We start from the raw sequence: 21,426 nt of genomic DNA, 5'->3' as shown, positions 1-21,426 counted from the left end.
TGACCCATGACATCATGACCTGAGCCAAAACCAAGAGTCAGATGCTTAACTGACTGAACTATCAGGCTCACCCAATATGGAATATTATTTTAACCATTGTTGGTACTTTTGCTTTTCTTTCTGAGTTTGGTCCCAGTCCTGCTGTTACAACTTTATTTGTTCTCTTTTCTTCCATTGCTTGGACCTTCCTTTCATTTCTCTTTGTAGTGTTATCTGATTCCTTCCATAGGTTGTCGATGTTCAAAGAAATAAATAAAATAAATATAATAAATAAAATAAAATAAAACCTGAGCAATGTAGGCTACTTTTTAGAAAATTTTTTGAAAAATCCGTACTGTTATTTTGGACACAAATGTGCCAGGATATCCTTCTGTTCCTCCTGGGCACATATGTATCTACCCTTCACCTTTGTCTTGTTATGTTAATCCGAGGCTCCTCTAATTGTTAAAGAAAATATCTTCAGGGTTATTAAGATTTGTACTATGGCTCAATATGCCTTTAGATTCACTTGATAGATTAAAAAAAAAAAATAGTAGCTACATTTTCTCTGACAGGAACAAGATGTACTTGAAAGAGAAATTGAGTTCAGCCCAGAAAAATAAGTTGTAGAGAATGAAACTTGAAGAGAAATCCAGCATTTAATTATGTTTAATTGTCACTGTGGAAATTTCTGTTTACAGTATTGTCATTTTTAAAAAGATATTTTTAGAAGTGACATTTTGATTAGGATAATTTCCTGCTTCCAACAAGTGCGTTTTTATCAGTATTTGGCTCCATGGCTGTCAAACCAGCAAAACTGTTGATAGGTTTTTTAGATTGGATGAATGCAAGCTCTGGATTTCTTGGCTCTAATTGGGGCTTACTGAATGCATTGATATTTTATTGACATAAAAAATCCATTTTATGTAACACTAATTTAATTCAATTGTATCAGTTGCTAAATAGATATACATAAGACACTGATGAGGTCAGCAAATGTTTTATTTGCACAGACAATTTGGAAAGAAACTCAGGTTGAACCCAACCTTGGAAGAATATATATATTATTTAATACGGGGCAATCAAGATTTACAACACAGACACTTGCTTCAGAAGATTCTTTTGGGAAAACAATAACAATTTTATATGTTGAAATGTGCCTTGAAGCTAAATTTCAATGGAGAGTCCATATTAATAAATTAGATAATAAAATGTAGGCAGAAAGGTGAAAGCTGCTGAGATAAGTTGTCTTAGGAAAAGAAGACTTTTAGGTGGAGGAATTAAAATTAAGAATTTTAGAATAATTATCATGAACTAAAGTAGGAAGGATTTTAGTTATTTACTAGAAGAGCAGGTTAATGAAAGAATACTTAAATATTTTTTCCTGAATATTTTAAGGATTACAAGAAGAATATACGGGATTGGCTAGTTTGTCACATTACCTGAAAGAGGAAGATTAGCTTATGATTCTCTAAGAAGAAGGGAAAACAGTAAATTTCATGAGTTTGTATTCAGAAGCCCTGCTCTCCATTTAAATCTTCTAAAGGGAAGATTTCTAGGTTAGCTAATCAGACTTTAATTTGTCTACTTAATCCCTGCATTTCATATACAGCCAGTACCATATTTTCCAATTTGTAAATGTTGCTTTTTGAATATCCCATCATCATTGGGAAGACCTCCACCATTTATATCCTATGTTTAAAACACCAAAACATTTATAAGATTTATTAGGTAATTAAAAGAGGCAACTAAATGCGTTGCAAATTATGTGTCTTAAATATGGTATGTGTTCTGTTCCATTTACAAAATATTTAAATAATCATTGCTTAAAAATAGAGATTAAAAATCATCAAAATAAGTTTTATAACATCATGATCAGAAGTAACTGTGATTAAATTTTTAATATATATTTTCCATTCTTTTTTATGCATACATTTTGTTTATTTAACAAAAGTGATTCATACTACAGAAACTGGCAACTTGAAAGTTTCATTTAGAAATATATCCTGTGGGGCGCCTGGGTGGCTCAGTGAGTTAAGCTGCTGCCTTCGGCTCAGGTCATGATCCCAGGGTCCTGGGATCGAGCCCTGCATCGGGCTCTCTGCTCAGCAGGGAGCCTGCTTCCTCCCCTCTCTCTGCCTGCCTCTCTGCTTGTCATCTCTCTGTCAAATAAATAAATAAATAATCTTTAAAAAAAATTAAAAAAAAAAGAAATATATCCTGCATAAAACATTATACTGATAACTTAAATTTAATACTACTTCATTGTATAAAGCATCGTAACTTATTTAACCACTTTCCTATTTTACTGGGCATTTGTTTTTCTATTTTTCCATTTTTGAAACTGTAAACATTACTGTGATGGTACATATATATCTCTGCTTCCTAGAGAAATTCTCATTAATATATTTATTATAAAAAGATGTGCTCAGTTTAGGGAATTTTTACATATATTGCCAAACTGCTTTCCAGAACGATTTTTACAGGTTACAATCTCGGCAGTGTTGTAGGTTTTTTTTTGTTTTTCCCCTTCATATTTAGCCTTTATTTATTTGAGAGAGAGAGCGTGAAAGGGGAGAGGTCAGAGAGAGAAGCAGACTCCCTGCCTAGCAGGGAGCCCAGTGTGGGGCTTGATCCGGGGATTTAGGATCATGATCTGAGCCGAAGGCAGATTTGTTAACCAACCAAACCAACCTGAGCCACCCAGGTGCCCAGAAAATTTTTTATATCTATGTTTTCACCTCTTGTGTGTTGTTATTTATAGATTTTTGCTTAGTGTTCTAGTTATCTTATTTATAAGTTTTTTAGAAGTGCCAAATCTATAACCCTCAACACTTAAAACACATGAGTTATTTAATACTTTTATTATTATTTTTATTGTGTCCATTTTGCATATGAAGGATCTTAGCTTTATAGAGATGTCATAACTTTTCCAAAATATACAGAGCGCAATTAGAGGAATATGATATGAAGCTGGGATATGTCTGAATCCAAAGTCTATACTTAAACTTTTTTTTAATTTTTAGACTTTTTAGCTTTATGGAGCTATGACTATTTATAACATTATATAGATATTATATACATTATAAGTTTAAGATGTACAAAGTGTTAATTTTGTGTACTTATACATTGTAATACGATTACCACCATAGTATTAGTTAACACCTCTATCAGGTCACAAAAATACCTTTTTTCTTTTGTGGTAAGAACATTTGAGATCTGCTCTCTTGGCAATGTTCAGGTAGATCATAGAGATTATTAGCTATAACCACCAAGCTGTACATCAGAATTTATTCCTCTTTTAACTGGAAGTTTATACCCTTTGACCAGCATCTCCTCATTTCTCCCACTCTCCTAACCCAGGAGGAGAGTATGTGTTGGACTTTTTAAGATTCTGGGTATAAGTGAGATAATACAGTATTTATCTGACTCATGTCACTTAGCATAATGCCCTCAAGTTTTATCCATGTTGTTGTAAATGTTCCTTTTCTCATGGCTCAATAACAGTCCATTGTGTATATACATATTCTTCATTCATTCATCTGTTGATGGATACTTAGGTTGTTTCCATATCTTGGCTTTTGTGAGTAATGCTGCATGGATGCCATATGTAATGAACATGGGGGTGCAGATACTTCTTTGAGATCCTGTTTTCATTTCTTTTGGATATGTACCTGGGAGTGGAATTGCTGGATCATTTGATAGTTTCTTTTTCTTATCTTCTCTCTCTCTTTTTTTTAAAGATTTATTTGAGAGAGGGAGAGCAGAGAGAGAGAGAGGCAGAGGAAGATGAAGAAACAGGCTCTCCATCGAGCAGGGAGCCTGAGGCAGGACTCCATTCCAGGACCCTGAGACCTGGGCTAAGGCAGACATTTAACCAACCAAGCCACCAGGCACCCCATTAGATATTTTCATTTCTAGCATTAAATTTTAATTTTTAAAGGGACCTCCATATTGTTTTCCAGAATGGCTGTATCAATTTACATCTTCACCAACAGTGCACAAAGTTCCTTTCTCTCCACATTCTCACTAACACTTATTTTCTCTTGTCTTTTTGATGACCAAAGGTCATACTTTTAACTCTTAAGCCAGTTTGCCCTGTATCTCCTTAAATTCTCTACTCTGCCCGTGATAGCAGCCACTTGTAGCTATTTAAATTAAATTAAGTTAAATTAAATTAAATTAGAAATCCAGTCCTTTGTCTCATTAGCCATGATCTGAATATTTTGTAACCATGTACCCAGAAGATTATCTTGGCAGTTACTAGTTTACTAGGTACTTTCAAGAGCTCAGCAGTAATATGTGGCTATTGAACACTACAAAAATAGGTTTTGCCGTCATTGCAGAATATTTTATTGGGTGGTGTTGCCTTATATTCAGAGCTATTTCTATTTTCTATCACTTCTGGCTTTCCAACTATTTTGCACAGTGAAATGCCATCTTCCTTGGGCCCCAATGATGCCAGTGTTTCTCTTGCTTCTTTAGGCCATTTCTGCTCAGTCTTTTACCTCCACCAACTCTTTAAATGTTGTATATTCTCAGGGCTCAGTCCTAGACCTCATCCGTCTCTTTGGATTCAAATGCTTTCTGTTTGTTGACAAATTTTGAGTTTTATATTTTCACTTCAAATCACGTCTTCTGATATGTCTACTTCCTATCCTTATTTCTTACATTAGTTGACAGCTCCATCTTCTTGGGACGGAGGGGGCTCCTTAGACAAGAACTAGAAAATGAGAAGATGATTCTAGTGAGCAGAAAAAGAGTGGACCAAATACTAGATACCTATGAGCTATTCAGTGTAGCAGAGGTGAGTGATGGCATCAGGCCAAGAATTCAGAAATTCACAAGACAGACAAGATATAACCATCATCTTAGGTCCAGTACACTAGAAAGTAAAGTTATCCAACATCATTATCATGACTGTGTTCATATAACTGTTTTCTTACTTCTTAGTCTTAGTAAAATTTTATTGAAAATTCTGAACTTATTTCAACTATATAATATGGAACCCATTAAGGAGAGAATATTTTGCCTGAATTTGGGGAGGTTGTTAAACGTGAAATTGTGTCCTGCATCCCTCCATCTCTTCATCTTCTACTTCAGACCCATACGATGGTGCCTGTGATCATTCATGAGCTGCTACAGAGATCTGTCTTGCTTGTATGGTTTAGAGATTACCCCATCATAAGATTTTTCCTTCCAGTGTTTGACAGAGATCACAAGTAGGCAGAGAGGCAGGCAGAGAAAGAGGAAGGGAAGAAGGCTCACTGAGAGCAGAGAGCTTGATGTGGGGCTCGATCCCAGGACCCTGGGATCATGACCTGAGTGGAAGGCAGAGGCTTTAACCCACTGAGCCACCCAGGTGCCCCTCCTTCCAGTGTTAATGGTGATGTTTATAGCATATATGCTACTAAAAACACACATTCTTTTCAAACTGTTTACTGAGAGGAAATATATTTGTGTCCAGAATGTTCATTTAATGTTTCAAGTCCAATATGTACATCTACATTTGCAGTGTAAAAATGATCAATATCAATATCAGTTATCACATCTGGATTTATGTTTCAAGTTGTAGGGTATACAACAGTGAACCTTTCAGAAAAAAATACAGGAAAAACTTCCTCACTCAACACTGCAGCCCATCGTAATTCTTTAAAGTGTGGTGAGAATTGCTTATATTCTCTCTATGGTTATTGGTATTTTCATAAATATTTTGTAACCATGTACCCAGAAGATTATCTTGGCAGTTACTAGGTACTGAGATTTGTTGGATTAAAAAAAACCTCCAGGTTTGTGTCATTAAGCAGTCTAAATGAACTTGTACATCTCTCTAATCAGGGGTGGAAAGAGTATTTTGGTTCCACTAAAAGCAATACACAAGACACTGGCATAGCTATGGGTGTATTTTAAGTAGTCTGCCATTCAAATGTGTGTCCTATTTATAAGTTTATAAGTGTTTAACAACACCACCCTTTCTCAGCAGATATATTAAGAAGGAAAGGGTCACCTTTTAAAAATTACTTGAACTAAAGCTATGCTTCAGAGATAGAAATTGGACTTGTTCCAATTATATTTTCTGAAACTACTTTTAAAAAATTTTGTTTGCATCTCAAGTCACTGTCAGTTTAGAGTTCTTAACCCTCTTCTTTGAAGTTTTAATAGGTTCTTAATTATAGAGGGAAAAGATCTCAACAGCAAAAACAATGGATCAAAAGAACATGGATTCAAGGACTTTTGCCAGTTTAGTGTTCAAAATACAGATATGTTGCTGTTCGCATCCAAAAAAGATGCTCAGTAGAAGCCATTATGAATTTACTTTATAAAGGCACAGTTTAGCCTTTGCGGTTGCTAGTTACTATCAGATTAATAGGCTAAAGTTGGTTGTTTAAATACAACCTTTTGACAAGGGAATTGATTTAGTCATTATTTGTAGACATACCTGTTATTACCACTCAGCTAAAGGCATTGTTCTCTCTCTGCATATATTTTGAAAGACTGGAAATGTAGGTTCTAATAATATGATGGAACAAAGCTAATGGTGGGAGCAGATGGTGAAATTTTAACAGATGACATGGAGAAAGTGGAGTAATTAAGCTTTTATTTTGCTAACATATTTTCTATCAAAGAGGATATCTTTAAACACCATAAAACAGGATGTTCTTGATTAAGAGGAAGCTGAAGACCAAGAAATGAGAAAAAAATAATGCAATATTCTTTTTAATGAGCTGAAAGTCTTTTGGCTCAGAGTTATATCCTTGTGACTTCAACAACAATTGAGGTCATAGAACCACAGTGTACCTTTCTTTTATTAATAAGCTGACATCTCACTACAATTATGATGTGCTAGTCACTGTTCTCAGCATAAGGATATTATCTTATTTGATTCTCACAATAGCCCTATGTGATAATTTTATTAGCTTCTTTTTAGTGATAAAGATATTGAGCCATAGAAAAGTTAACTTTACTAGGGTCATGTATCAATCAAGTAGAGGGACTAGGTTTCTAACCCAGGTACTTCAGTACCAGTGTTCATGGATTAAACTCCATGCCATACTTGCCAAGCTGAAACACAGAAGTGCCAAAACACTTAAGGCCAGAAAGGGGGTTTTTAATTTTGAAGATAGAAGACTAGGTATATTCAAGAATCACTACAAAGCAAGATTAATTGATCTAGAGTCAAATTATAGATTGTTCTTGCAGAATAATGTTTTCTTTTTAAATTATTAAAATACAGTTGACACCATGTTACATTAGTTTCAGGTGTATAACATTATGATTTGACAAGTCAATACATTATGCTCACCACAAGTGTATTTGCCATCTGTCATCATAAAATGCTATTAAAATACCATTAATTATATTCCCTATGCTGTACTTTTTATCTCTGTGAATCACTCATTCTGTAACTGGAAGCCTGTACCTCCCTCTTCTCATCCATCTACCACCTTCTCCCCTAGGCAACCATCAGTTTGTTATCTGTATTTATGGATCTGTTTCTGCTTTTTGTTTGTTTCTTTGTTTCTTTTTTCTTTCTTTTAGATTCCACATGTGGTTTATTTTTTAATTTCGCAGAAGAGTGAAACCATATGGTATTTGTGTTTTTCTGACTTATTTCACTTAGCATAATTAATACTCTCTAGGTCTATCCATGTTGTTGTAAAAGAATGCAAGATCTCATTCTTTTTTTTTTCTTTTTTTTGGGGGGGGGTTCAGCAGTACTCCATTGTGTATACATCACACACACACACACACACACCCACACCCCACATCATTTTTATTCATTTATCTGCTGATGGAGGCTTGGATTATTTCCATATCTTGGTTATTGCAAATAATTGCTGCAACAAACATTAGGGTGCATTTCTGTTTTTGAATTGGTGTTTTTGTTTTCTTTGGGTGAATACCCAGTAGTGGAATTACTAGATCATATGGTAGTTTTATTTTTTATTTTTTGAGGAACCTCCATACTGTTTTCCACAGTGGCTATACCATTTTACATTCTCACCCCCAGTGTACAAAGTTTCCATTTTCTCCACATCCTTGTCAACACTTGTTACTTTTTTCTTTTTTTTTATTCTAGCCATTCTAACAAGTGTTAAGATAATATTTCATTGTGTTTTTGATTTGCATTTCCTTGATGAGTAGTGCTGTTGAGCATTCCTTCATATATCTGTTGGCCATCTGTATGCCTTCTTTGGAAAAAAGTCCATTCATGCCCTCTGTTCTTTTTCTAGCTCTGTTAGGTGTAAGGTTAGGTTGTTTATTTGACATTTTTCTTTCTTTTTGAGGTGTGCCAGTGTTGCTATAAACTTTCCTCTTAGAATAGCTTTTGTTCTAAGCTTTGTATCCCAAAGGTTTTGGACCATTGTGTTTTTATTTTCATTTGTCTCCATGTGTTCTTTTTATTTCCTCTTTGATTTCTTGGTTGACCCATTCATTGTTTAGTAGCACATTATTTAACCTCCATGTTTTTGAGTTCTTTCCAGATTTTTTTCTTGTGCTTGATTTCTAGTTTCATAGCATAGTGGTTGGAAGAGCTATATGGTATGACTTCACTCTTCTTGAATTTGTGGAGACTTGTTTTGTGGCCTAATATCTCATCTGTTCTGGAGAACCTTCCGTTTGTACTTGAGCAGAATATTTATTCTGCTGTTTTAGAATGAAATGTTCTGAATATATCTGTTAGATCCCTCTGGTTAAATGTGTAATTCAAAGCCACTGTTTCCTTTTTGATTATCTGTTTGGATATCTCTTGATTGATGGAAGTGGGATGTTAAGGTCCTCCACTGTTATTGTATTACTTACTGATTATTTCCTTTATGTTTGTTAATAGCTACTTTACATATTTGGGTGTTCCCATGTTGAGTGAATAAATATTTACAATTGTTATCTTCTTATTGGATTGTTCTCTTTATGAATATAAAGGTCCTTTTTCTGACTCTTGTTATACTTTGTTTTAAAGTCTTTCCATTCCACAGGTTTTCTATTACTTCACTTTCAGTATGCATGTCTTTAGGTCTGAAATGAGCCCCTTGTAGGCACCATATATATTGGTCTTGTGTTTTTCCTCATTCTGTCACCCTGTATCTTTTGATTAGAGTGTTGAGTCCATTTACATTCAAAGTAATTATTGATCGGTATGCATTATTGCCATTTTGTTATTTGTTTTACGTAACATTTTTGTAGTTCTCTTTTCTAGTCTTCTCTTGCTTTCTCATGGTTTGCTGCCTTTCATTAGTAATATACTTAGATTCTTTTCTCTCTCTCTTTCTCTTTCTCTTTTTGCTTATCTGTTGCTGTTTTTTGATTTGTGGTTACCATTAGGTTTATGTATAACATCTTGTGCATATAGTGGTCTCTATTAAGTTCATGGTTACTTAAGTTTGAACCCATTCTAAATGCACTAAATTTTTACTCACCTCCCTTTAAGTATACTGTGTCATAATTTACATGCCTTTATTTTGTGAATCCCTTCACTGATTTTTACAGATATACTTTTACTGCTTTTGAGCTTCCTACTTTTCTTACTCCTGGTTATGGTCTTTCCTTTCCACTCGAAGAGTTTCCTCTAAAATTATTTTGTAAGTTTGGTTTAGTTGTGATGAATTCCTTTAACTTTTGTTTGTCTAGGAAACTGCTTATCTCTTCTTCTATTCTGAATGATAGCCTTGCTGGGTAGAGTGCTTGGTTGCAAGATTTTTTTGTGTTTTGTTTTTGTTTGTTTGTTTGCTTTGGTTTGGTTTGGTTTTTCCTTTCAGCACTTGGAATATATCTTGCCACTCTCTTCTGATGTGCAAAGTTTGTGCTGAAAAATCAGCTGAAAGTCTTATGGGATTTCCCTTGTATATAACTGTTTTCTTTTCTCTGCTTCTTTTAAAATTCTTTCTTAAATCTCTACATTTTTAATTACTTTGTGTCTTTTAATTACTATGTGCCTTTTAATTACTTTGTGCCTTTTTAATTACTATGTGTCTTGGTGTGGACTTCCTTAAGTTGATTTTGTTAGAAACTACCAGTGTTTTCTGGATTTGGATTCCTGTTTTCTTCCTCAGATTTGGGAAGTTTCCAGCTATTATATCTTCAACTAAATTTTCTGCTTCCTTTTCTCTCTCTTTTTTGGAATCTCTATATTGTAAATATTACCATGCTTGATCTTATTGCTGAGTTCCCTAAGTCTATTTTCTTCTCTCTCTTTTTTTTTTTTCTTTCTTCCTCTCTCCTGGTTTAGTTTGATTGTTTTCCATTACTTTTTCAGGTTACTCAATTCTACTATTTATTCCACTTAGTTTATCTTTAATTTATATATTGAGTTCTTCATTTCTGATTGGTTCTTTTTCAAGTTTTCTTTTTTTTTTCTCTTTGTGAAGTTCTCACTGAGATCCTCCACTCTTCTCTAATCCAGTGACTATCTTCATTACCACTATTTAAGTTCTGTACTAGCCATGTGATTTATTTTTATTTCATTTAGGAAGCTTGCTGTGATTTTGTCCCATTTCTTCATTTGGGATGTCTTCTCATTTTGCTTAACTCTGTGTCTGTTTCTATATGTTAGTAAATTCAGCTACATCTGCTGTTGAAAGTAGTGACCTTATTAAGAAGTGGTCTTGTACCCTACTATGGAATATCTCCTGTTCACCAGAACCTCACACTTCAGGGGTGTCTCCGATGTGTGTTGCCTGCACCCCACTATTGTGGCTGAGCTGTGTTTGCTTTCAGTGTGGTTGCCTGTAATGACTGTTTTTGTCTATTATTGGCAGTGTTTGTTTCCTGTGTTTTTAGTGGGCCAAACTGTGGCTGTGTTGGGCATAAGTTGAGTAAGACTAGGCATTTACCAGAGATACAGTAGCCTTACACTGCAGAAGAATGCAGGGTGAGAGCACAGGGTACCAGCAAGGACCACACCAGGAGGGGACCTACAGCTGCTGGTATGGGAGGTATGGGAGGTTGTAGGAGTGTGGAGTGTGGATCCATGGAGGTGTACAGTGATGGGAGGTGTGGTATTAGCACAGGTTGTTCAGGTAGTTGTTGGAAGAGATCTGGAGCTGAGAACTAACTAGAACAAGAGTGTCTACAGGAGAACGCAGGTTGGGATGCACTGTTAGTGAGTTAGATAATGAATGTTGGGGCAGTGCTCATTCCCCCAGGTGTCTCTGTGTTTATGCTGGGGCCTGGCAGAGGGAAATAGCACCTACCAGTAAGGAGCTACTTTTTTATTAACACCAATTGTATATTTCTCAGTAGTGTTTCACAGGGAATACTTGGTTGCCTCCTATTGTTGATGGTTATTTTCCACTGATCATTTCTAATAATGAATTCCATGAAGATTTCTTCTGATTTTTGTCCTCAAGACCAATGTTGTTTTTTTTCAGTAAAGAGACATTCAGTTTAATGTTGTTGTTGTTGTTGTTGTTGTTTTTTCTCTCTCTTACTCATAATTGCATGGAGAAAAATCTTTACAAAGCTTGCATAAAGAATTTGGGGATTAAATGCGATTGCTTATATTTTTTATTTAGCTACTTTATTCTTTAAGTTTGCTATCCTCATTGTTTTTCATTCCAGAGAGCCACTGGAGTCTAACATAGTTTTCTTCCTCTGCAGAGTGCACAAAAAGGCTTATCTGATCACGTTAACTACTCAGCTAGCTGGAACCCACCCCTCCTCTGAGGTATGAATTACCTCTAACCACTTATTACCCGAGTCATTATGATAGGCATTTTTTAAAAAAATTAATTTCTTTTCAGTGTAACAGAATTCATTGTTTATGCACCACACCCAGTGCTCCATGCAATACATGCCCTCCGTAATACCCACCACCAGGCTCCCCCAACTTATTTTTCCTTTTCTCTCAAATTTAAGCTTCTTGGGACTAGGGGCTTATATTCCTTTCCCTCCCATCTCCCTTGACTACAGGCACTTTAGCAGACTGAAGTGCTGTGGTGTTATCATACTGAATCTACTGAGCCAGAAACAAATGGGTACTTACTTTGTTTTTTTGTTTTTTTTTTTAGCTTATTCTTTCTTGACACAGGTCAGAAGCTTGATGCCAGAACACAATGCAGACAAAGCAATGTTATGGAGGGCCAAAATAACATGCCTTTTGGTATAGAGAAGTAGAAAGACCTCATAGCCTTCAAACTATCTTCCATGGATGCTGTTTCACTGGTCTAGTCTAGTTTTGTCTTTCTCAGAATATTAGCATATATTAAAATAATCTGCAGGGTTTGTTACAGCACATATTGGTAGGTCCCATTGTCAGAACTTTTGGTTCAGTAGATATGGAGTGAGACCCAAGAATTTGGCTTTCTAATTTCCAAGCATTCAGATGTGGCTGGTCCAGGAATCCCACTTTGAGAACCAGTGCTTTGTACTGGCTTTAGATGAATGTTATACATTCCATGATAGCCTTTTCTGATTAGGATCTGTACTGTAACCCCTTTTGTGTATTATCAATTGATAAAGAATACATGTGAAATACCTATTACAAGATGTGCCACCCAGCAGATGTTCAGTGAATTGAAGCTTTATCATTGCTGGTAAGATCTGGCATCCAGATTTTAGTATGCATTTATTGCACAGAGATTTATTAATTCCCACCCCTCTCCTGTAGGTAGATTAATTAATGAATTATTGCCCTCATGGAATCTGTAGTGTATTGAGGAAAAAGAAGAACAAGTAGGCAATTATAAAATTTAAGACATGGTTTTCTTCTCAGTGATTGAGCATGATCTATAATCTTAGGCATATTCCTCAGTTTTTATATCTGTGATGTAGTGATGATGATAAAACTCACATAACTTCCGTGAATTAAGTGAGGTATTATAAGTTTCTTGTATACTATCAAGTGCTACTTAGATGTGAGGTACAAACAAAAAAAAGAATGTATATATATGAGAGACCATGATAAATAGAAAGAAAAAGATTCTCGTAAGGCATTGTAGTGACTTAGAGGCACATTTTGAGCACACCCAGGACCTAAGTTTACTTGTTACTCAAGTTGTTGTACACAGCACATGATCCTCCCCCTTTAAAGGCAAGAATTTGTTTTGTAAATATTGTATTATAAAGGGCATGGGTGACAGTCTTTTTTTTTTTTTTTTTTAACTGTAGTAGCTTAGGAACTCAGAATTATCAGGCACTTGGAGACTTATTCATTCAAGGGGCTATATATTGAAAATCTGAAGGTGAGACTGAATAAAAGAAATAAAGTGATTTTTTGATAAATGGAAGAGATGATTGGACATTTTTTTTCTATTTATTTTCTAAAAGGCTTGGTGAATGTGTGTGGAGAGAAATGTATTTACTTTTCACATAAGAAGCAAAATCTGGTTCAAGGACAGTTTCTTTAGAGGGAAATTGTTTTTAAGCTTATATAATCCTAATGATGACCACTTTTCTTTTAACCTCTTTCTAAGGTGCTTATGTGTTGAGGTATGTGAGTAAGCATTTTGGTGAGCTACAGTTACTGTTGAAGTTATCTCCATCACCATTACTATTAATGAATAAGTTGCACTGTCATTGCCCTGGGTTTATGTATTCTATTTCAAATTTGAGTTTCTTTTGTCTTTTTCCTCACTATTGTTATATATTTTTTTCCCCTTTTGGTAAGGCATCTTTTGCCATGGAAGGGACTAAAAAGAAGCAGGATGCAATGAGCATACACTTGATTGAGGATAAAGGATGGGAGTTCTGCCTCTGAGTCTGCCAGTCTGTTTCCTGGACCAGTCTTTGAAAATTTTAGCACATTGGGCTCCATGTCCATGAATATGGGACCATGAACTAAATTTATTCGCCCTGGAAAAGCAAAGTAGAGGGATAGATGAATGTAACTAATTATATTTATGAATTTTTTTTGAACTAGACGGCAACAGCTACTTGCTTTCTACATACTCCATAAATGAGTCAAGAAGAAGTAGTCAGCAGTAAGATAATATATACAAAGGCAAATGCTCTGGTGGTGGAAGTTAATACAAATCAGAGAGGATTTTAAGTGGAGGATGTATCTCATAGATTCTTTAAAACTAAAACAGGCTTTCTTTTTATCCCTATTACATTTGTCCTTTTTCCTTTGGCTATGGGATGTTTATCAAGTTTAAAACTTTAGCCTGAGCATCTCCCCCAGACCATAGGCTTTGGAACCAGGGGATCTGAGTTTGCATTATTGTACCACTTAATAGCTCATTTTTTTTTATCTATAAAATGGAGATGAAGGTTTTTAATGTGTGAGCTTATTTGGAGTATGTATCATTCAGGCTACTCCAGAGAAACAGATCCAATGAAGACTTATTTTAAGGAACTGACTCATGCATTTGTAGAGGCTGGCAAGTCTAAAACCTGTAGGGCAGGACAGCAGGCTGGAAACTCAGGCAGAAGTTGGTGTTGCAAGCTGGAGACAGAATTTGTTTCTTAGGAAACCTCAGTTTTTGCTCTCAGGACTTTCAACTGATTGGATGAGGCCCACCCATATTAATCAAGGGCAATATTTTTTACTTAAAGTCAACTGATTGTAGATATTAGCCAAATCTGCCACATATTTTTATAGCAACTCTTAAATTTAGTTAGACTAAATGACTGACTATTGTGGCCTAGTCACATTGACTCATAAAACTAATCATCACACACTTGTCATATTAATAATAGCTAATATATACTTATTCTGAGCTAAATGTTCACATGGATTACTTTATTTGGTTCTGATAAACAGTATAGGAGGAAATTTTACTTTTATCCTTTAGAAAGGATAAAACTTACTACTGTCCCACTGTAGGTTGCACAAGCATGGGAGTCATGTCTGGGTCAACTAGAGTCCTGTCACAAATGTTTTCCAATTCAGATTGGAAAAGGGAATATTTTTCTCACCATCACAATGCTTAGGCTGTACTGACATGTTGGTGACCATGTCCCCCATGCCATGTAACAGGCTGGTTGAGGGGCATGTGACCAACATGCTCAGAGAAGCAATGATGACAATCAGAGAAAGGTAACAACAAATGGTACAAGAGGTACAAATACATCTTCTCTCCTACAATTTGACCTTATTAACAAAATGTTGCTTTTCTTTCCTTAAGCAACTTTCAGTTAGATGTTTGGCAAATGCTATCAGATTCCTGCGTAGTACTGCCACATTATTATCAAAGTGGCGCATAACAACCAACCATCAGATCATAGTAATTTAAGCCACAAGTTTTATTTCTTGCTCACATTGCCGTGGGCAAGTTCTGGTCTCTGTCATCTTCACTCAGAAACTTCTGCTTTCTGAAATATGGCTGGCCACCACAGCAGAGGGACAGGAAGATGGCAGATTGTGTACTGGTTCTTAAAAGCCCAGAGTGACATAAATCCCCTTCTCATATTTCATTGTCCAAAGCAAATCACACAGCCACCCCCAAATGCAAGGAACTGGGAAGATGTAATCCTCTCACATCCAGAAGGGCAAAACAAGGAAAACTGATGAATATTCTTAATAAATACCGAATGGAAAAACAAAAAATACCGAATGCTTTGTACAACTTCAAACTCATGTAAAACACGGTAGATAGTTTTGTTAGTAAAATATCTGAAGGGAATATAAATTCTGATTTCAGAATTATTGATTTTCTTCCTTTTTTTTTTCTGCCATGAGTTATATTTCTTATCTACAAAATATTTTTTTTCCATGAGGTCATGAAGATCTTCTTTTATATTTTCTTCTAATAGCTTTTTACTTTTTTCATTTAGACATTTAATAGATCTGGAGTTTGTTTTTGTATGGGGTTTGAATTAGGAATCTAGTTTTATTTTATTTATGTATACAAAGTACATTGGTCCAATACCCTTAATAAAATAGTCCGTTTTTCTTCTTGGATATACAAGGATACCTTTAAAATATATTAATTTCTCATATTTACTTGGGTGCATAGGGGATTTTGATTATTCTCCACAATGTTTTTTTCCCCACAATGTTCTATTTTTATAGTAAAAAAATTACAAACCGGGAAACAAAAATAATGTATGTTAATTTTGAGTTTGATTAAAAGAATGTTTGGTGGATTAGTCTTTGTAACTTTTTGTATATTTTGTATATAAAAAGGTAATGTTTTGCCAAAACTATTTTTTCTTTGTAAAGTTTCTAAGGATATTACAGACAAAATTTCATTATAACATAGCTTTATCAAATGCTTTTTATCCCTGGTTATGCTTTGCTTAAAAAGTACTAATGGAGGAATATTCCAATTAAGTATATAAAAACTGATAGCTTCTCAGAATCCATTTTTTAGGAGCTTGACCCTAGTTCATCCTCAATCTGTTCTTGGATTGAAGAATATGCCTATGTTAGGCACTGCAGTCCTATTTTCTTTTATAGGTTATTATGATTTTGAAAAGTGATAACATCATGTTCTTGGCTTCAGAGAATAAAGACTAAGCTTTGGAAAAAGCCCAAGGATTGAATGTTGACCTTGGAAATGTTTTATAAGGAAATATGTTAGAGAAACATACTACTTTCTTAATTTTGTTTAATCCATTAGCCAGAATTTCATTTCATTTGTAAAACAATGCTGTAATTCTCACTCATGATTTAAACTAATTATTTGAGGCTGGTGAAAGGAGGAAATGCTGAAGACTGAAGTGGATGTAAGTCTATCTATGCAGTAGATTTTCTACAACTAAGTAGTCTCCTGTGAGTAACATGAGTTGAATTCAAGTATAAGTGGTGGTTGGTCAAGCCCAATCTGTCTAAAAGTGAGGGATAATCTCGGTTTCATTCCATATATTACAAAGAATACTGTCTATGTTATATAATGTGATGAAATAAAGAACTATGGAGATTTGACACTTTGAGCAGAACTGTTCATTGTTGCAGGAAATAAATGGAAGATATCTTGAAACAAAATGTAATTCATAAGTATCTCACATTTTTTGGTAGCACAAGTCATGGGGATGTTAGCAGATCAGTGAAAAGTGGGGAATTTTGTACTGAACCTTCTTTTCCACCGTAATGGAACAGTACCAGGCTGCAGTGACAAATTAGAAACTATATCGCAGCCTAAAAAATCAGGTGAGTTTTTCTTTCACCTGACTTCCTAAGATTGGCATAGGGAAAGAAAACTTAGAACATGGAACAAGTAGAGAAAGGGGAACCTTTAGAAGATACACGGGAAACAAAATATTTCAGTGTAGTGTTGGAGAAGAGAGAAGTGAAAGAGATGAAATTAGAGAATTCTGCAGAAATGAGTTCATGTGGGTCCATATAACCATCTCTGGGAATGAGGGCTTGTTTCTGGAGGGATAACAAGCCATTGAAGGGCTCTGAAACAGGTTAGTTAAATAATTAGATAAAAGCTAAAAGTATACTCAGGCTTCAGGATCCTAGTAATAAGTCAATGTGTCATCAGTGAGACTTAGTATTTGATTACCTGTGGGGCTGAGAGTGAAGGAGTATTTGAGATTAATGGTATAGGTAGTGAAATCAAGTGGGTAGACAGGCTGTTTCTGAGAGAAGAAACACACATCCCTGGCAATTATTGCCTCATTTTTAAGTGCCCAAGTATTATGCAAAGTAATTTTGTTTCAAAATTTGTGATATTTACTACAGCTTTAATGATGAATTCCATCTTGCTTTGGACTCAGGCTCTACAGTAAGCATATAATTTTTCATCTTAAGTGAAGGCAGTTATCTCAATGCATAATTTAGTACTAAAAATGATGACGTTTCTGCTGTTGCCATCTAGTGGCTATTATTAGTTATGATACCTTTCATTTAATTTTTGCTCAAGATTTCATTTCTTGACTTACATTCCTCTGAGAGAAAAAGCAATAGTATAGTAAATATTAGCTATTGGAGAATCAGCTTCTTTGGAAATTCAGTAGGAATCCCTATAGTTGAATGAATCATATTATATAGAGGGTTAGTGATATGAAGATTCTGTTAAGTTTTATAGCATAAATTCTAGAGTAGGACTTGAAACAACTTATTTTAGCACCTTTAGGGAAAATTTAACAAAACAGTCAGCAGTAGTTCAAATTCCTTCATACCATGTCAAATAATAGAATGCCCTTCAATGGCAAATATGTGGAAAAGATACAAAAGATTGGTTTTTGTTGCTGTTATTTGATTTTTTTTTTTTTTTTTTAGAAAGGGGTTTTTATAACTATCAGGGTGTAGATGCCTTCTGAACAATTTTTGTGTGCCCAGAGATTAATGTTGTTGTACTCTGAAGGACACAAAGAACAAAACATAAGGTTTTCCCTGGAAATATAACTTCAGTGGGGGAAGATAACAAAATATACTGTTTGCTTCCAGCCCTCTCTGAATCCAACCACACACACACATGCACAGCCACACACATATATACATAAACACATGCCCCACCCAATAATTCAAGATTATGAATATCTGGAATGGGACCTTCTGTTCCTATTGAATATCAGCGGTCAAGTACTAATGGTGAAATCCTTGATGTTAAGAACATGTTGTTTTATATTTCTTATGTTTGCCTTACCATGTCAAACACACAAAAATTAAAATGAAAGTTAATAGTCTGACCTAATCAGTATAAATCATTGATATGAAATTTGAGAAATTTAGAAATAGATATGAGCACAGACTTTTTTTTTTTTTTTTTTTTTAAGATTGGCTCCATGCCCAGTGTGGAGCCAGATATAGAGCCCAACATGGAGCCCAGTGAAGAGCCCATGCAGGGCTTGAACTCCATGATCAAGATCTGAGCTGAGGTCAAAAGTCAGACACTTAACTGAGCCACCAAAGCACCCTGGCACTCAGGCACCCATATAAGAGCCAGACTTTGGTGGTTTAGAAGTATATAGTCTATTAGGGGAGAGTAGTGGACACTTGTTTTATTAGAACTATGTTGTTAAAACAACTGTATAATGACAGGCAAGAGATGTGGGAGAGGGCTATTAGGAGGGCCAAGTGGGAAACCCATCAGCTTCATTCAGTATCTGTGCTGGAGCTTGGTGTTGTGGGTAGAAGACTAACATTTCTATTTTGTCTGAAGTGTTCAGGCATATAAAACCTACAGATCCTGAAGGCAGGGAAATAGGAAATGTGCATGTTACTTTTAATGGAAATTTACCTGTAATAAAACTGTACACTTTCCATTTATACTTCTTCCTAAGGGTGCAGTACCTATAGAAGTTCAGCAACTTTTACACCAAATGGCAACTCTGGGGTCCTAATTTTGTCTCCACTCCTACTCCCCTCACCCTGCCACTAAACAATAAGAGACATGTCTTATTCATTGTAATATTTCTAAGGCTTTAGCACAGAGTATGGCATGTAATTAAAAAAAAAAATAAAAGCTCAGTGTCTGTTTACTGAATATATCAGCATATTTCTATTTTTGTAATATTTATACAAATTTTAATGATGAAATAATAATCATGGTAAGAAATAGATGACTAAGTCTATCACATACAGTATACAGCACAGCACTTAGTGGCTTCATCAGCTTAGGCAAGGCAGCTTACCCTGTGTTCTTCAGGTCCCTCATCTGTGAGAAGGCTCTGCCAGGTTATTTTAAAAGACTCCTCAGGCTCCAGCCATGTTAGATGGTCATTCCTGCTCCTCTCACCTTCACACCTTCTTCAATCCTTTACATCAAGACAGTCTCCTTTCTCCCAGCCCCCCAAATATTTCCCCATCCTCCTTTCTTTTTTTTTTCAGAATTCAAATTTTAAAAAATTTTTAAAATTTATTTTCAGCGTAACAGTATTCATTGTTATTGCACCACACCCAGTGCTGCATGCAATCCATGCCCTCTCCAATACCCACCACCTGGTTCCCCCAACCTCCCACCCCCTGCCCCTTCAAACCCCTCAGATTGTTTTTCAGAGTCCATAGTCTCTCCATAGTCTCTCATGGTTCACCTCCCCTTCCAATTTCCCTCAACTCCCTTCTCCTCTCTAACTCCCCTTATCCTCCATGCTATTTGTTATGCTCCACAAATAAGTGAAACCATATTTTAACTGACTCTCTCTGATTGACTTATTTCACTCAGTGTAATCTCTTCCAGTCTTGTCCATGTTGCTACAAAAGTTGGGTATTCATCTTTTCTGATGGAGGCATAATACTCCATGGTGTATATGGACCACATCTTCCTTATCCATTTGTCCGTTGAAGGGCATCTTGGTTCTTTGCACAGTTTGGTGACCGTGGCCATTGCTGCTATAAACATTGGGGTACAGATGGCCCTTCTTTTCACTACATCTGTATCTTTGGAGTAAATACCCAGTAGTGCAATTGCAGAGTCACTGGGAAGCTCTATTTTTAATTCCTTGAGGAATCTCCACACTGTTCTCCAAAGTGGCTGCACCACCTTGCATTCCCACCAACAGTGTAAGAGGGTTCCCCTTTCTCCACATCCTCTCCAACACATGTTATTTCCTGTCTTGCTAATTTTGGCCATTCTAAGTGGTGTAAGGTGGTATCTCAATATGGTTTTAATTTGAATCTCCCTGATGGCTAGTAATGATGAACATTTTTTCATGTGTCTGATAGCCATTTGTATGTCTTCATTGGAGAAGTGTCTGTTCATATCTTCTGCCCATTTTTTTATCTGATTGTCTGTTTTGTGTGTGTTGAGTTTGAGGAGTTCCCCATCCTCCTTTCAAAGCCCTTGTTTTCCTAAATGTTACATTAGTTAGGTTCCCAACTTCCATTTTACTGGATCATTATCTTAATAATCATAAGCTAACTCCTTGTTTGCTTGTTTTTTCATTTAGCAGTTTAACTTGGAGGAAGATGGTATGTGTATAAACTACTTTCTTCTGCTTAATAATTGTAAACTGATCTAAAGTGTGGTGTATAGTAATTTCTTTAGCCAAAATCTTAAGAGACTTTTAGTTGCTTACCATCTTTGTTATTTTAAATAGTACTTTAAACAAATGTCCTTGTTTATTTGTCCTTTTTGAACTGGGTAGATTAAGAGGCACATTTTTACTTTTGAAATGCCTTGCTATATTTTGCTGCACTGTTGAAGAGCCATTCCTTTTGTCCTGTGAACTGTCTGTGTCTGTTTTTTTCTGGTTCCTTTTAGTCTATTTTTTTTCTTTTGTTTATGACATATGTACCACAAATAATGCAATTTTTAAACCTTTTGAAACACAGATTTTTAGAAACACAAAGATATGAAAATATAGCCCATGATTTTTCTGTAGCCACTTTAATTACTGAAGTCTCTAGGGCCCCTTCATTAATTTAAAAGTGTAAAAGGTATGCTTAAACAAAGCTAATTAAAATTCCCTTGCAGTAATTAATATTTGTGATGACTATCCCATTTATATTAAATGTGTAGTCATAGTTTGATGAGCGTAAGCCTGAAAGACATATGTAATCAAACAATCATTAAGACCAAAACACAGTAAACTAAAATAGTATTTTGAAATTCTAGTAGTATCATCACAAAATAGAGTCATTATTTTGGCACAGAAGAATTCACTTACATAATCCAA

At 35.3% G+C, this 21,426-nt stretch overlaps 1 protein-coding gene across 14 annotated transcripts in view; it reads left to right on the top strand.

Moving 5' to 3' along the window:
* The window catches only part of LOC309859927 (uncharacterized protein C8orf34 homolog), a 570,857-nt gene that overhangs the window by 27,760 nt on the left and 521,671 nt on the right, over positions 1-21,426 (top strand). The window lies entirely within an intron of this gene.

This window comes from Mustela nivalis, assembly GCF_964662115.1.
Source record: "Mustela nivalis genome assembly, chromosome: 2".
NCBI lineage: Eukaryota > Metazoa > Chordata > Mammalia > Carnivora > Mustelidae > Mustela > Mustela nivalis.
Note: the sequence above shows the minus strand (reverse complement) of the source record. Positions and strands in the feature narration are given on the sequence as shown.